At 38.9% G+C, this 17695-nt stretch overlaps 1 non-coding gene across 1 annotated transcript; it reads right to left on the bottom strand.

The window, feature by feature from the left end:
• Positions 1-9481: 9481 nt before the first annotated feature.
• Positions 9482-9592, bottom strand: LOC137709597 (small nucleolar RNA R71). The gene has a single exon (XR_011064889.1). It is a non-coding gene; the product is annotated as a small nucleolar RNA R71 (small nucleolar RNA).
• Between the last annotated feature and the right edge of the window lie 8103 nt (positions 9593-17695).

Here is a 17695-nt window from a genome sequence, read left to right as displayed (position 1 = left end):
TCCATTACGTCACCAAGTAAACCCGATAAGTATTCACTAGGGTAGGTTCAAGTCCAAAAGACACCTCTCCTGATGCATCTCTTGTCCTCCTGTACTCTTAAATTCTTCTTGATTTTTCATTCATGTGGGGGATTGTTGGAAATTATATATGATAACATAAAATATTGTAATATATAATTTTACTAATTGAATGAAAAATGTTAACCATATTTCTTAGAAAGGTTATGTTATTTAGGTGAATTCCCTTTTCAAATGATGTATACTTATAGATGAAAAGTTACATCTATTTAACAAGAAGTACTTGGGTGCTATATAAACTCATGAAACCATCATCATTAATATAGAAAATTAGAGTTAATTTTTACTCTTGAGAAATAGGGTTTCCCCACTTTGTTTCTCTCATGCTTCGTGTGTCAAATTTTGAGTCGTGTCTTGAGAGTACGAAATATATAAAGTTCGCCAGAGTATGCAGATAGAAGTGCTTTGACTTCGGATTATAGATTGTTGAATCCTAAGAGATGGACGCCTACCTAACTACAAGCACAAGAGTAGGGGCGAAATTCTATCTTTAGGACATTACATTTATGCAAGCCTCAATCTCCAAGTTCGTCAGTTTTTCTAACTTTATCTCTAGTTGTTTATATTAATTATACAATTGATGTTGTGATTTTCTTAATGATTATTATCATTCGAATTCTTGTGTTATTTTCATATTTTGTAATAATGCTCTAACATGATTTATCTTATGGGACAAATAAATATCAAAGGATATTCCACCCACATGAGGATATTAACCTCCAAATTATCTATGTGATAATTAGATGAAAATCAAGAGATATTCATATTAGAATATACTTGGGATTTTCATGGGCATTTCAGTCATTTTATGCTCTTCCCAACCATTATGTAAGGAGGCTTTGGGGAAGACAAGAAACACAAGTTTTTCCACAGTTCAAATATTCTAGTTAGGTCTTTAGGGCTATCACTTTCGGCCCTAGGTCTTGGGAGGCGAAAACCAAGGGGCAACTCGACATACGGTAGCTAACCCGACGACTTGCGAGGTACTAGACGTGCATGGAGGGTCAGAGCAGTTGTTTGTGTTTGTAGGAGCGTGTTGAGATTCAAGTTTCCGCATAAAAGGTACACACGCCCTTCCGAATTTATTCATATTCTTCCAACAGTGGTATCAGAGCCACTCACACACTCCTTGCATGAAAGCATGAGATATATATCAATATGCCATGAATGCTTGTCTTTAAAATTTTCGTTTTTGCCATGCCTTTTTTCTTCTTCTGGGTTTTAGTGCTTGGTTTATGTTCTTTATATTCATATGAGACTATGTTTAAAATTTGGTAAAGAAAAACCAAGTGGTTAGAGAGATAATTGAAACCTTAGTTTCGTAATAGCATGAAAAACGATTTTTTTCAAGGGTCTTGCAACCCTTTTTTCGTCTAGTTAGAGTTATTTTTGGAATTTGCCAAAAAGACTTAAATGTAGATGGTAATCTGATCTTTCTAACAACATAAAATATGCATAAAGCGGATGCATGTTCGCTAAGTTATGGCCTCTGTAAACAAGCCTCTCGAGAGTGAAAAATTTGGAAATTCCATATTTCTTGGAGGAAGATGATGAACAGTGGTTCATCTCTTCCACTCTCACCCTGAGCAAGTACGAGTACAACGCTAGGCTTTTGGGGATGTTTGCTACACCGTTTGATTCATCTCAGGGAGTTCAATCCAACAGAGGTCAAAAGAACGACGTCGGATCGCTAGAAGGGGGTGCGTGTGTGTCATGCGCCACTTACGGCGAGTGGGTTCGCGCAATATTAAATTAATTAATAAAATAAAAAAAATTTTGCACCGTTGCTTTGGGCAGTTCGTGGGTCGTGTTTTGCGGACACGACTGGCGAGTGAATCATTATGGTTCACTAACCTATGTAGGTGTATATTTAGTTTTGGTATTTGAGACACTTTTAATTTACTAAAATTAGGGAAACGTTCTTAATTAACCTTTAAAAATATCCAACAATGCCATGATTTTAGGAAAATCAAAATGAGATAATGTCGATCAAATTTGCTCATGTTTATTGAGCATTTTAAATTAGCAAGGAATATTCTTTAGGAGAATATTTAAAAAAGATTACCTAATTAATAAAAATTGGATTGGGTTCACTAATGGTCACCTCTGATTTGATGTGGTGTCTAGGAAAAATCTTTAAGAAGACACTTTGGGTGTCAAAAATGTTCGGTTTTTAAAAGCTTCGCGCTGTCACCCCTTTCGGATTTGACCTGGCTGCACTTACGGAGGCTTATCTGTCAAGCCCATTGTCTAAAAACCCTAATTGTGCACTCAATTGGATATTACATGAAAAATGGATAAGTTTAAAACATAATCATGTTTAAATAAGATTTATTTCGAAAATAATTAGAAAATATGATCTTAACTCTTAGAATTGAATGGTAATTACGAGCGATTTAGCGGATTTTTCAATTTCAACCTAGAAGAAAAAGTGAAATGTTTTCTAGTAAGTTTTTCAAATAAATAAATGTAAGATGTGTAATTAATAATGTCAAAATTATTTCACCCTTGTAGAAAGAAATGGTTGCCAAAAATGTCGTTGCTGATTTGACCAAAGGAGAAAAGCTAGTTGGAACCAACTATGATATTTGGCATAGGAAGATCCAATATCTTCTTAATGAACAAGAGCTCTTGGAGCCTTTGGAGGCTTTGATGGATGAGCCTGATCTTGGGAGAGATGGAACCACTACGGCTCAGTATACAACGGCTAGAGTAAGGTCTTATAAATCTTGGTTCAAGAAAGATCGAAGTGCGTGCTTTACTATGTAGCAGCATGCATGATGATCTTATTGGTGAGTATGAAGGGTACTCGATTGCCAAGGAGATGTGGGACCATTTGAATTTTTCTTTTGGTACTAGGCTGAGAAGTCTAGTGCTAAAGTTTGAGGTTTACATGATGGATCCAAGCACTCTGTATTTGAACATCGTAGGAAGATGTCTAGCATAGCACGAGATTTGAAAGCTACTGTGAGTATCCTTACCCATGAACAACAAGTCCAAGTTGTGAGTAGGTCATTCCCAGACTCGTGGGGTGCCCTTAAACAAATCATGACGCACAATAATGAGATTAAGAACTTTCATGACATCTCGCGTCATGTTGAACTGGAAGATGAGTGCCGAGTGTCGATTCAGAGTACTGCCCTTTTGACTCAAGGTGGGTCTAAAAAGGGTAACCAGTTCAAAGGAAAGGGCAAGACCAAGTATGAGAAAAAAAAAATGCAAAGCTTGCTCCTAATTCTAATAAGATCAAGGCCCACAAAGGTAAACGTGGCAAGACAGACGAATCCAACTTAACGTGCTTTAACTGTAAAAAGAAGGGACACTTCGTTCGTAATTGCACTGAGCCGAATAAAAAGCTAATCCTTCACCCCAAATCTATCATTGTTTATGTATGTTCGCATATACATGTTGATCACACGTCCGATAATTGGATTGTAGACACCGAAGCAACCAAACATATGATGTGAGATAAAAGGGATTCAAAAATTATCAACGCTCTCTAACAAAGTCACACTGGGTGTACATGGGTGAAGGAAGTTGTACAGAAGCTTTGGGAGTTGGTTCTTATCGACTTTAACTAAGCATTGGGTGCTAACTACTTCTGCATGATGTCTTGCACGCCACTGGGATGCAATTTAATTTTCTTTCAGTTACTGCACTTTTATATGAAGGATATTGTTTTTACTTAAGCCCGTCTAGACTTGTGATCTATTTGGATTAAGTTGAAATTAAATATGGTTCAATAAAGGATGATTTTATTTGCTTGGATTTAATTGATTCTTGTTCTTTTACTTCTTTAGTAACTGTTATTAAACATGTTAATTCTGAAACATGACATTTTAGACTAGGGCATATAGGGCAAGATAAAATAACAAGATTAGTTAGAGAAGACCTGTTGGGGTCACTCACTAATGTTAATTTGTTTGTATGTGAGCCATGTTTAGTTGGCAAAGTAGTTAGAGTTAATCCACTATGACATCTGTGGATCGATAAGTGTGAAGGCCCATCATGGCGCCTCTTATTTTCTGACTTTGGTTGATGATTACAGGCGATATGGTTATGTGTACTTGATCGCTTATCACTATGAAGCTTTGGATTGTTTCAAATGCTTCGCAGTTGAGGTTGAGAATAAAAAAAGGAGGACTGTAAAAGCTCTTCGCACTGATCGTGGACACGAGTATTTGTCTGACCAATTCAAGGTTTTTTGTGAAAGGAAGGGGATACATAAACAACTTTCTATTCTTTACACGCCACAACAAAATAGTGTGGCTGAAAGGAAAAATAAAACTTTATTAGACATGGTCCGGTCTATGATGGTGCAGGCAAATCTCCCTACATCTTTTTAGGGTGATGTATTATTGACTGCGACGTATATACTTAATCGTGTGCCTTCAAAGACGATTCCCTCAAACTCATACGAACTTTGGAATGATGTAAAACCCAAACTGGGTAATTTGCGTCCTTGGGTTTGTGCTAAATTTGTTCATAATCAATCACATTGGTTTAGAAAGTTGGGTCCCAGAGTGAATAAACATATCTTTATAAGATATTGTGAAAACTCAAAAGGTTATGCGATGTTTGGTGAACATCCAGATGGAGGGATAACCGAAATCGAGTCACGTGATGTGGAATTAATAGAGAATGACTTCCCAAAACTTGGCGATACTGTAAAAAACCTTGGTTTTCATGAGTTGGAGAAAGATGAAGAACTCGTAACATCTTCAAGCAAAGGAGGGGAATTAATTTCCAATCCGATGGTTGCTGAAAATGGTGTAGGAGGACTTGATTTGAGTGGGAGTACACAACCCAGTGGGAGTTATGTACCCATAGACACTCAAGATAATATGCCCAATAATGAGAGCATGCCCTTTGAAACTGAATTGAAGGTCACACAGTTCGAATGAGCAAGAGAGGCCACATTCCCAACATCATTTTGAACAAAGAAACGCTGTCTTCAACAACCAAAGAAAAGTGGATAACTGCAATAGAGGAAGAGATGAGCTCCATGGACAAAAATACTGTTTGGGAGTTAGTTGACCTTCTGCCTGGGTGTAAAACCATTGGAAACAAGTGGGTTTTAAAAATCAAACGCAAGGCAGATGGTTTAATCGACAAATATAAGGCACGCCTGATGGCAAAAAGATACACTCAACAATTAGGTGTAGGCTATGAAGAGACATTTTCCCCTGTGGTGAAGTTTGCCTCTATTCGCCTCATTTTAGCTATTGTTGCTTAACTAGATTTGGAACTTTACTAAATGGATGTTAAGACAACATTTCTTAATGAAGAACTAGATGATGAGATATACATGGATCAACCTCTAGGTTTTGAGGCCAAGGGACAAGAGCGCAAAGTTTACCGCTTAAAACGTTCTATATATGGCCTCAAGCAAGCGTTTGAATAATGGAACATTAAATTCCATAATTCAATCACTTTATTTGGTTTTGAGATCATTGAGGAAGACCGTTGTGTGTATCTTAAGAAATCCAAGAAAAGTATTCTTATACTTTCTCTGTATGTTGACGACATCCTAACAGTAAGAAATGACAAAACCTTCATGATAAACCATGAAAGCATGGTTGTCATCCCAATTTGAGATGACGGATATGGGTGAAGCACATTATGTGCTTGGAGTTAAGATCATGAGAGATTGCTCAAGGAAACTTGTAAGTTTTGTCTAAAGAGACTTACTTTAAGAAGGTACTTAAACGATTTAAGATGGAGAACTCCAAACCCATAAACACTTCTATTGAAAGAGGCACGACATTGTCTTTAGAATAGTGTCCAAAGACAAAGAAAGAGAAAGAATAAATGGCAAACATCCCTTATGCCTCTGCAATAGGAAGTCTGATGTATGCGATGCTTTGCACGCGTTCAGACATTTGCCATGTTGTGGGCATGGTAAGTCGCTATCAAAGTAATCCTAGATAAGTTCACTGGCACGTTGTTAAGAGGATTATGAGATACCTGTAAGGAACAAAAGACTTGGCCCTATGTTAACAAAGAGGGGTAATGAAGTTGAGATGATATAGTGATGCAAATTGGGCAAGCGATAGAGATGAACGCAATTCCACCTTAGGTTATGCTTTTGTCCTTGGAGGTGGAATTGTTTCTTGGTGTAGCAAGAAACAAACTTGTATTACTCTACCACAATGAAGTCAGAATATGTTGCCCTTAGATCAGCTGTTCAAGAAGTTGTTTGGCTTAGGAGGTTTCTACGACAAATGTGAGTTACGGCTTATGCTCAAAAAGCTGTACTTGTCTATTATGATAGTACTTCGGCCTTAGCATACACTAAAGGTCCTAAGTATCATAGGAAATCTAAGCACATAGATACGCGATATCATTTGTTTAGGAACAAGGTTACCAAGGGTGAAGTAATGTTGAAGCATATCTCGACCAACAATATGATTGCTGATCCCATGACTAAACTTATAATTAGAAACTCATTTCTGACCCATGTAAAAAATATGGGTTTGTGTAAGGTTTGATGTGTTTTTTCTTCGTATTTGACATTATTATTGAATAAAAAGGCATTGAAGTTTTTCGTTTCATATTTATTTTTAAAATGATTGTTTACACATCTTTACGAGTGTCACCAAGCTAGAATCGATTTTTCTTATGAACGATTCGCCCTGGTGCTGAGATAGCAAGTAGGATGAGACATTTGTGTCCTCAACGCATTGGATTGTGAGACTGGACACTGGTATGTTGAACGTACCAATATGCACAAGGTAAATGTCGCCTTAGAAATGTCTAAGATGAGACTTAATAGAAGTCGAACATGAAATTTGTTTCATGTTTAAGCTTGTAAAGTCACACGTGAGTATCTAGGTGGGCGCTGAGAAGGCGACTAGGCTGGAAGACCTAGGTTAGGCGCTTGTGTAGTGACTAGACTAAGATCTGTATGGTGTATGTTGATAGGAGCATATTTAGGCGACTTACTTAGCTTGTTTTCGTGCATCTATGTTGTTAATTCATAATTGTTTTTGTAGTTTAAGCCATTTTCGTGTGTTTTTAGGTTCATATGGCTAAGGAAGCAAAAAAATGCATTTTGGAGCATTTTGGAGCAAAATTGGGCTTGGAATGGATAACATATGCTTGGAGCCAAAGTGTTGGACGAATTTGAAAGCCTTGTATGCACTTTGGACATAAAACAAAGGGCCTAGCCCAATCAAACAATCCTTTGAGCCATGCAAAACCTCTAGCCCAATCAACAACCCTTAGCCACATGCATTCACATGCATCACAACCCCAAAACCATCAAGAAACACCATTCACACACACATGCACTTACTCTTTCATCATTGCACCACCATTCACACACACATGCACTTACTCCTTCATCATTACACCACATTCTCCATCTTTATTCCACATGCATTCATCATAATTCACCCTAGCTACCACCATTCACACACACATGCACTTATTCTTTCATCATTGCACCACCATTCACACACACATACACTTACTCTTTCATCATTGCACCACCATTCACACACACATGCACTTACTCTTTCATCATTGCACCACCAATTCAACACATGCATTCACACACCAACAACCTAGCTCTTTTTCCATCATTATTTCATCCACATGCACTCTCAATCATAACAACCACATTCACTCTTAAACAATCACCCACATATTCTCCCATTCCCCCTATAAAAACCCATTCATTCATACACAAAAATCTCATCTCATTTTCATACACAAGACACCACAAACACATCCAATCTTCCCCTTTGCCGCAAATCCCCTTCCATTTCTACACAATCTCTTCTTGGCTTCATTCCATTCCATACACTCTCCCATTCGCAGAAACCATTCAACCTTAGCCGCTCCACCTTCATTTACAACACACTTGGAACACCCACACCGAAGGCAACTCTTAAGGGATTTCGACATCAGTTTTGCTTCAAGGGTTCTTTCTTCTTAATCCTATGTTCACTCATGTTATATATTTTTATGTCAAACCTTTTGTAAACATGTTGTGTAACTAATCTCTCTCTAGGGATTCGATGTAGCCTTGCAAGATTGTCATGTAGTTAATTCAGAATTCTCATTTAATCTATCTATTTCTTGTTTCATTCTCCGTTTTAATTGTGACTTAGTGTGTTGATTTTAATGCTTGATCATCATTTGAATTAACCACAGGTTGTTTAGCCAAGATTAAAGCACACATCATGCATAATCTTGGTGGATATGTGAATGAATGAAGGGAATGTTTTGCAAACATCCTGCCGAGTGTTCCCTTTGGTTTTGTGAAAGTTTCTTGTGCACTATATATTCTTGATTAGGAACCAAAGTTGCACATCACAATTAGGCTCATGATTAGAGACATTTGATCAAATCCACACATCATATGGTTGATCATATCTAAGTGAAACAAACTCAAGAAATAGGTAGATGGATGAGTATAATCTGATTCAACAAGCATGGCCTTGGGTTAGCAATGGTAAAATCGAATCCCTAGCTTCATCTCCATTGGTACTATCTCATTTTATTAGCTGTTGATTCATTCATTTTGTGTTTACTTCATTTCCTTATGCTTTCAAGTTACAACAACAAATCTGCCTACATTGATTAGTTTTATTTCTCTAGTAAAGAGTTCTTGCAAAACAAGTGATTATATAGGTCCAATTAGTCCCTGTGGATTCGACACCCTTACTTGTGCCATTATACTAAACATATTCTAGCATGAAGAAGGAAAACAACAATCAAAATGGCGCCGTTGCAGGGGACTAATTTCAGTCCCTTATAATTGCTTGTTTTGATATTAAAACTTGTTCTTTTCATTTTAAGTAGATTTCTGATTTTTATTCAAACTTGTTTTATCTTGTTTCAGGTAGTATATGTCAAATAGACTTGCTGAATTAGGCCAAAGAATTGAACGGTTAAAGGGCAACACTTTGGAAAGCTTTGTGCCAACAAGTTCCTCCATTGTCCGTGAAGAAGAGGAAGGGAAACCGTCTAGTCCAACAAGTGAAGGATCTGAGCACTTTAATTGGGAAAGAGAAGAAGAGATGGCGGGCAACCAAGATGATCTTCGAGCTTTGGAGGATTTTGCTCAACCAATCATACCAAATTCACCTTCATGCATCTTGCTGCCCACAGAAGCTAGAAACTATGATCTTAAATCTTCACATTTCTATATGTTTCCTTCTTTTTATGGCTTACCTAATGAAGATCCTTTAGCTCATATTAAAGAATTTTACAATGTTGTGAGTGGTTTACCTTTACAGGGAGTAAGTGAAGCAAATCTGAGGATGAGAGTGTTCCCTTACACCTTGAAAGATAGGGCCAAGGGTTGGTTAATGACTCTAGTACCTGGTTCACTCACCACATGGGATGCCGTGGCTAAGAAGTTTTTGGAAAAGTTCTTTTCCACTCAAAAGACAGCCACATTAAGGGGACAAATCTTCAACTTCAAACAAGATGATGGAGAACCTTTCAATGAGTGTTGGGAGCGCTTTAAAGGCCTTTTGTTGCAATGTCTACACCATGGGTTACCTCTTCACTTACAAATGCAAATTTTCTATGATGGACTAACCCAAACATGTCAATCAACTGTTGATAATGCAGCAGGTGGAGCTTTGAAGAAAAAGAATGCTCAAGAGTCATATAACATTTATGAGATGTTGGGATCTAATGCTCAACACAAAGATGTAAGGGGTAAGAGAGTTGGAGTATATGAAACAAGCTCTAATCATGATCTTTCTTTGCAGGTAGCTAACCTAGAAAAGAAGCTTGAATCCGTGCTCAACATGGTGCCAAAAGCAAGTGAAGTGTGTGCCATTTGCAACATACCAAGCCACCTTACTCATCAATGTCCATCTAGGGAGGCTTACCCCGAGTATGTCCAAAAGCAAGTGAACCTCATGAATTCTTACAATCAAAGGCCAAGGAATGATGTGTATTCCAATACATATAACCCAAGTTGGAGAGATCATCCCAATCTTTCGTGGAAGAACAACAATCAATTCCAAAACTTCCAACCAAAACCTACACTTGAAGCTACGGTTAAATTGTTAGCCCAAAATACCTTGCAATTCCAACAAACCACCAATAGCACTCTCCAACAACATTCGGCGGCTCTAACCAAAATGGAGACACAATTGGGGCAGATTGCAGATGCCTTGAGCCAAAGAGAGGTTGGAAAGTTTCCAAGCCAACCCGTGATACTCCAAAGGAACCAAGAGCAAGCCAAAGCAATCACTACACTTAAAAGTGGTAAGGTTATCAATAATAGAGTTGGCAATGAAGTTACTAATGAATCTAATCATGTGAATATAGGGGTTACTCAAGGAGAAAATGAGAAACCAAATGAGGAACCAAGCCATGCTACTCCCTCGTTTGAAGCACCAAATCTTCACAAGGCCGAGAAACCTTACACTCCACCAATACCATTCCCTGGAAGACTTGCCAAGAGCAAGCAGGATAAGTCATTTAAGGAGATTTTTGATATTCTAAGTAAGGTAAATGTTAACTTACCTTTGCTTGATGTCATTAGGAACATGCCAGCTTATGGGAAGTTCTTCAAAGAGTTAAACAACTACAAAAGGAAGTATGGACCACATGAGAAGGTAGTGGTGTCCGAGAATGTAAGTGCCGTGTTGCAAAGAAAACTTCCACCAAAGCTCAAGGATCCAGGAAGTTTTTCTATCAACATCACCATAGGAGACAAGAAGGTAGAGAAGGCGATGCTTGACTTAGGTGCTAGCATCAACTTAATGCCTTATTCCGTATACCTTCAACTAGGTTTGGGGGAATTGAAAGCCACCACCATCTCATTACAACTTGCGGACAGATCCGTGAAATATCCAAGAGGTATAGTAGAGGATATTCTAGTTCAAATTGATAAACTAATCTTGCCTGCGGATTTTGTAGTGTTGGACATGGAAGAAGCTCCTATACATGACCGAGAATTGCCTATTTTGCTTGGGAGACCGTTTATGGCCACGGCGAAGACCATCATTGATGTGCAAAATGGACTCCTCACTATGACAGTGCTAGGAGAGACCGTTCAATTCAAAGTGTTTGAGTCTCTTTCACATCCTTCTTCATCTCTTGATTGTTATGCCATTGATGTGCTTGATTCGCTTGTTTTCTCTAAGTTCTTGCAGGCACAATCTAATGAACCATTACAAACTGTTTTGAGTCAATCTCAAGATGAGTTTGATGAAGAAGATGCACTCATGGAAGAGGTAGCTGCCTTGGAAGCATTGGCACCGTATCCTTTGAATATTTTACCTCTTTTAGAGCCTTTAGAACCATCGAGGTCACATTTAACCCCTTCCACTGTTAAGGCACCAAAACTTGAACTTAAACCACTTCCACCACATCTAAAGTATGCATATCTAGCTGAATTTGAAACTCTTCCAGTTATCATAACTTCTGACCTCACCCCAAATGAAGAAGATAAACTAATTAGGGTGTTAAAAAAGTTCAAATCAGTTATTGGTTGGTCTATTGCAGATATCAAGGGAATAAGCCCTACCATGTGCATGCATAGGATTCTTTTGGAAGAAGGAGCAAAGTCAACCCGTGAACCACAAAGGAGGCTCAATCCACACATGAAGGAAGTTGTGAGGAATGAAGTGTTGAAGTTGTTAGATGTGGGGATCATATATCCCATTTCTGATAGCAAATGGGTGAGTGCTATTCAGGTGGTACCTAAGAAGGTGGGAATCACGGTGATGAAGAATGAAAACAAAGAGCTTGTGCCCACAAAGCCCACGGCTAGTTGGCGTGTTTGCACCGATTACAGGAAGTTGAATTCTAGCACTAGAAAAGATTACTTTCCTATGCCTTTCATAGATCAAATGCTTGAGAGATTGGCAGGTTACTCACACTATTGTTTTCTTGATGGTTACTCAGGTTACAATCAAATTGCAATTGCTCCGGAGGATCAAGAGAAAACTACATTTACTTGCCCGTTTGGCACATTTGCATATAGGAGAATGCCTTTTGGACTTTGCAATGCTCCAGCAACATTCCAAAGATGCATGTTGGCAATCTTTTCTGACATGGTAGAAAGATTCATTGAGGTATTTATGGATGACTTTTCAGTGTTTGGTTCCTCTTTTGATGAATGTCTTAACCATCTCTCTTTAGTACTTCAAAGATGTCAGGAAACAAATTTGGTTCTCAATTGGGAAAAGTGCCAATTTATGGTGAAACAAGGAATTGTGTTGGGGCATGTAATCTCTAGCCAAGGAATGGAGGTGGACAAAGCCAAAATTGACATCATCACCAATATGGCAGCTCCCACAACCGTGAAGGGAGTAAGAAGTTTTTTGGGACATGCGGGTTTTTATCGTCGTTTCATTAAGAACTTTTCAATGATCACTCGTCCATTATGCAATCTATTAGCTAAAGATGTTGTATTTCATTTTGATAAAGCTTGTATGGATGCATTCAATACTTTGAAACATGAATTAACCTCAACCCCTATTATTATGGCACCAGATTGGTCTTTACCTTTTGAATTAATGTGTGATGCCTCTGACTATGCTATTGGTGCAGTTTTAGGGCAAAGGGTGAACAAGCTCCCACACGTGATCTACTATGCAAGCCGGACTCTAAATGATGCTCAACTTAACTATTCCACAACTGAAAAGGAGTTGCTTGCTATTGTTTTTGACTTAGAGAAGTTTCGGTCATATCTTGTTGGATCTAAAGTTATTGTGTTTTCTGATCATGCAGCCCTTAGGTACTTGATGACAAAAAAGGATGCTAAGCCACGCTTAATTAGATGGATACTCTTACTACAAGTGTTTGACTTGGAAATTCGAGATAAGAAGGGAAGTGATAATGTTGTGGCTGACCATTTGTCACGGCTCAATGAAAATCATGGAGTTGGACAACTTTTGCCTCTAAATGAATCATTTCCTGATGAACAACTCCTTGTTATTCAAGAAAAAGAACCATGGTATGCTGATTTTGTTAATTATCTTGTTTGTGGTATAATTAGAAATGACCTTTCTTTTCAGGAAAGAAAGAAGTTCCTTGCCATGGTAAAGCACTACGTTTGGGACGAACCATATTTGTTTAAATATTGCCCTGACCAAATCATTAGGAGGTGTGTCCCAGAGAGTGAGCAACAAAGCATTCTAACGTTCAGCCATACATTGGCATGTGGAGGACATTTTGGTGCCAAAAAGACATCTCTAAAGGTTTTACAATCTGGTTTCTTTTGGCCTACTTTATTCAAAGATGCTTTTGATTTTTGTTCTAAGTGTGATAGGTGCCAGAAAATGGGGAACATTAGCCGAAGAAATGAGATGCCATTGAACAACATTTTGGTGGTGGAGCTCTTTGATGTTTGGGGAATCGATTTCATGGGACCATTTCCATCCTCTTTTGGTTACTTATACATATTAGTGGCAGTAGATTATGTATCCAAATGGGTTGAAGCCATTGCTACAATAACTAATGATCATAAGGTTGTTTTGAATTTTCTTAAAGATGTGATTTTTTGTAGGTTTGGAACCCCAAGAGCTATTATTAGTGATGGTGGCAGCCATTTCTGCAACAAACCCTTTGAATCCTTGATGAAGAAGTACAACATCAACCACAAAGTGGCAACCCCGTACCATCCTCAAACCTCAGGACAAGTGGAGATTAGCAATAGGGAGATCAAGAACATTTTGATGAAGACCGTAAGCCCTACAAGGAAGGATTGGTCACTGAGGTTGAATGATGCACTATGGGCATATAGAACAGCATATAAGACCCCCATTGGCATGAGTCCTTATCACCTTGTGTTTGGGAAAGCTTGTCATTTGCCAATGGAGCTTGAACACCGTGCATATTGGGCCATCAAGAAGTTCAACTTTGATTACAAGGATGCTGAAATAGCAAGGAAGCTCCAACTTAATGAGTTGGAAGAACTCAGAAATGAAGCATATGAGAATGCCAAAATCTACAAGGAACGGACTAAGCTCTATCATGACAAGGCCATCCTACGGAAGGAGTTTCACCAAGGTATGAAAGTACTGTTGTATAACTCACGTTTGAGACTTTTTCCAGGTAAATTGAAGTCTAGGTGGGTGGGACCATTTAAGGTGCTGCAAACATTTCCCCACGGAGCTGTGGAGATAGAGAACATGAAGAATGGCACCTCTTTTAAAGTCAATGGGCAGTGATTGAAACCATATTTGGAGAAAGTGGAGGAAGAACAAGTTTATCAAGTTGTAGATTTTCTTGAGTTTACAACACCGTGAACAAGCTACCATGTCTTGCCTAGACATTAAATAAAGCGCTTACTAGGAGGCAACCTAGTGTGGTTTGTGTTCTTTCCTCATTTTGTGTTTATATTGTCACCATTCCATATTCTTTGCCTACTTGCATTACATACAATTTTAAGCATCGAGGACAATGCTTTGGTTAGGTTTGGGTGTGGGATGGAAGGTTTGTGTTTTTTTTTTTTTTTTTTTTGTGTTAGTTGTGTTAGTTTTGGTTAAGTGTGTTTTTGCTTACTAATACGAATGTATATGAGGGCTATGTTTGTAGACAAACTATTTGGTTTGCTATGAAAAAGGGTTTTATGACACGGGACATGTCATAACTTTCGAAGGGGTGTTTTTAAGTTCATGTCGGAGCACAAAGGTAAGCCGCCTCCCCGAATTTCAATTTTCTTTTATACTAATATGTTGTTAATGATTCAGGCATCCACTCTAGAATTTAAACCATTACCGGATCATTTCAAGTATCACTCTCCATTCAAAGATCAATTCCATGCCGTTTGATTTGATTAAAAAAAAAATAGAATAAAAATAAACATGGCAGAAAGATGGAGCCTTCACAAAGGATGTTTACGTGAAGCCCCACTACGAGGCGTCGGAGCAGAAGGCGTCGAAGCGGGAGGCATCGAAGCGGGAGGCATCGGAGCTAGAGCATTCCATGCCTCAATACTAGGCCAAACGCTGGATGACCCAGGAAAAAGGTGCCTCTGGAGATAAGCCGCAAGCCTTTGACGGTCACTGTGAATTCGACCCTCAGATTCTTGCAGCTCATCAAGCTTCCTCTTCATGCCCGACGAATAGTTATTTGCAAGCACATGCAAACTTCTATTCTCGTACTTAAGCTGCTGTATCTCTTGCTTAAGACTTTCCACCTCTGCCATCAATGATTCCACCTGACGGGAGTGGGCAAGCAGGCGTTGGCCCATGTTGGACACAGAGCTCGCACACTGAACACTAAGTGCGAGGGACTCTTGAATGGCCAACTCATCAGACCGTCCTGACAGCAGCCTACTATCTTTTGGAGTAAGGAGGTTCCTAGCTACTATTGTAGCTGTTGTGGCGTCCTGCATCACGGAGTCTTCACCTGTAAGAAGACCGTTAGAAGATAAAAAAGAAGGGCGCCATACATTACCTTGACGGGGCGCAACCGGATCGCTGCTGAGACTCAAATCTAAGCTAAGGTTCGATGAGTTTGCCATTTTTTTCAAAAGTGTTCAAAGAGAAGGGGTGGAGGGAGTAAATTTTCAAAGGGTCGGAGACGATTTTCAAAGAATGGGAGATCTTCAGAGTGTGTATGTTGGCGGTGATCGATAGCTCTATAAAAGCCAAGGCGACGCGTCCACCGATTCAAAGAGCCGGATTTTCCGGCGTAAGTTAGGCGACGCTCCCTCGGCTTTTCAGAAAACGCGTTCAACTTTGTCAAAAGATTTCTGACAAAGCTGAAAACACGTGGAGGCCATCATCGCAACTACACATCTTTAGCCGACAAGTGCAAAGTCCGGCGACGCTTTCTCTGCTTTTCAGAAGACGCGTGCAGCTTTGTCAAAAGGAGCCGCATCCGCACTACTACGTGTCGTTCAGAAAGCAAAGGGGCGTTTGCTCAGAAATCGAAGGGGCGTCGTTCAGAAATCGAAGAGGCGCCTGCTATTTCAAAAAGCCGGATTTGCGGGATCAAAACGTTTGTCGACAATGGTAAAAGAACAGTACCACCACTTGATATTATCTCTATATATGTCGACCTTCGTCTTTTATGGCAAGGAAAACCTAAAGAAAATGCCCAACTCTCCCTCGCCTCTGAGGGCGCACTCCCAGCAAAGCCTTTCGAAATACTCAATTCTTTCTTCTTCCCCAAAGATGATACCAGATGCCTGGAGTACAGATGACCCAGGAGGAAACGGCGGATTGAAGTGTGCTGAGTCATTCACCGCTTCGTCAAAAGCAAAGGTATCTCATATCATCAAGGTCAAAAGCAAAGGTATCTCATATCATGCTCTTTCCTTGTCTGTTTCTTTGTCCTTGTTCTTATTCGCATGGCAAAGTAAAAGAAGCAATCAGCTGGCACTTGGAGTCAGTCTTCTGTTCTGGGGCCAATTGCCTGGAATCTATTCTTGATTGCTTACCTAGCGTTGCTCTCGAGTAGTCATCTTCAACGGTTGATACACTTCCAGAGAAGGGACCACTTCTGCAAAGGGGAGTAAGTAAGGCAAGTGAAAGTAGGGCATTGAAGCATGTAGAGACAAGCAATGCTGAGCTATCCTCTAACCCTCTTCAATACGAATTGGAGAGATTGAACAAAGAAACAGATAAAAGGAGGAAGCTCAGACCTTCGGGGGAGACCAAAAGATTCCTGCTGCCCAGTTCAAGAGTAGCACAAAGGAAAATCAACGAGTTGGAGGAGACCAAAAGAATCCTCTAGCCCAGTTCAAGAGTAAGCCTGTGGAATCACAAAGATCAATGCCTCAATGCAATTACCAAGGAGAAGATGGAATTTACACTCTATAACCAGATTTGCGTCCCTAAACTCTTCTCTTTGTTAGTTACATTCTGCCATGTTTAGTATGTTTAGTGCTGTTTGTGTGTTTACTTATGTTTTGTGTGAATCTATGCTTAAAACATTGAGGACAATGTTTGATTTAAGTGTGGGGGGGTAACTAAGTTTGTTGATGCAAATTCGTTGAATTTTATCACCCATAACTTCAAGTGTTGTTCCTTGCTGTTTTAAATGTTTTTAAGTTGTGTTTTAGAATGTTTTGTTTTTATAACTTCGAAAATCACATAAAAATTTAAAAAAAAAAAAAAAAAACATGTTTTGAAAAGCCTAAAAAGAGTGTTTTAAGTCGTTTTTGTGTGTTTGTGTCTTAGGGTACCTTCCAACACAATGATATTGCATGACTGTTAAAGAGAGTTATAAACATGGATGAAAGTTTGATTTACTCTTGGTATATGCTTGGTTATGGTTATAATGTATGACTTCACATGCAATCATAAAAAAAAAAAAAAAAAATTTGTGACATACTTGAAGGAAGGAACTCAAACAAACGCTACAACCCTGTGAGACTCGAGCCATTACCTTCTTTGGAGAGTTATTTTCTGTGATTCTTTGTTTTCTAAAGTTGTTGCATGATCTCATTATTCCTTGCTTGGTTGCTACTTAGAATGCAATTGTATCATGATAGAACTAAATGCTAGAACTTATATCCATTTCATTCAAAGCATGACATTGAATTGCATAACATATATCAAGATAAAGTTGTGTAGTTGCCACCATAGCCAAATAGCCTTACTTCCCATATTTCGTATTTGTTGTAAGTTTTAACCCCTTTGAGCCTTGTTTAACCTATGTTCTTTGTTAACCCATGTTATCC

Source organism: Pyrus communis, chromosome 11, assembly GCF_963583255.1.
Source record: "Pyrus communis chromosome 11, drPyrComm1.1, whole genome shotgun sequence".
NCBI classification, from domain to species: Eukaryota; Viridiplantae; Streptophyta; class Magnoliopsida; order Rosales; family Rosaceae; genus Pyrus; species Pyrus communis.
The sequence above is the reverse complement of the archived record's forward strand: the minus strand, read 5'-3'. Positions and strand labels throughout refer to the sequence as shown.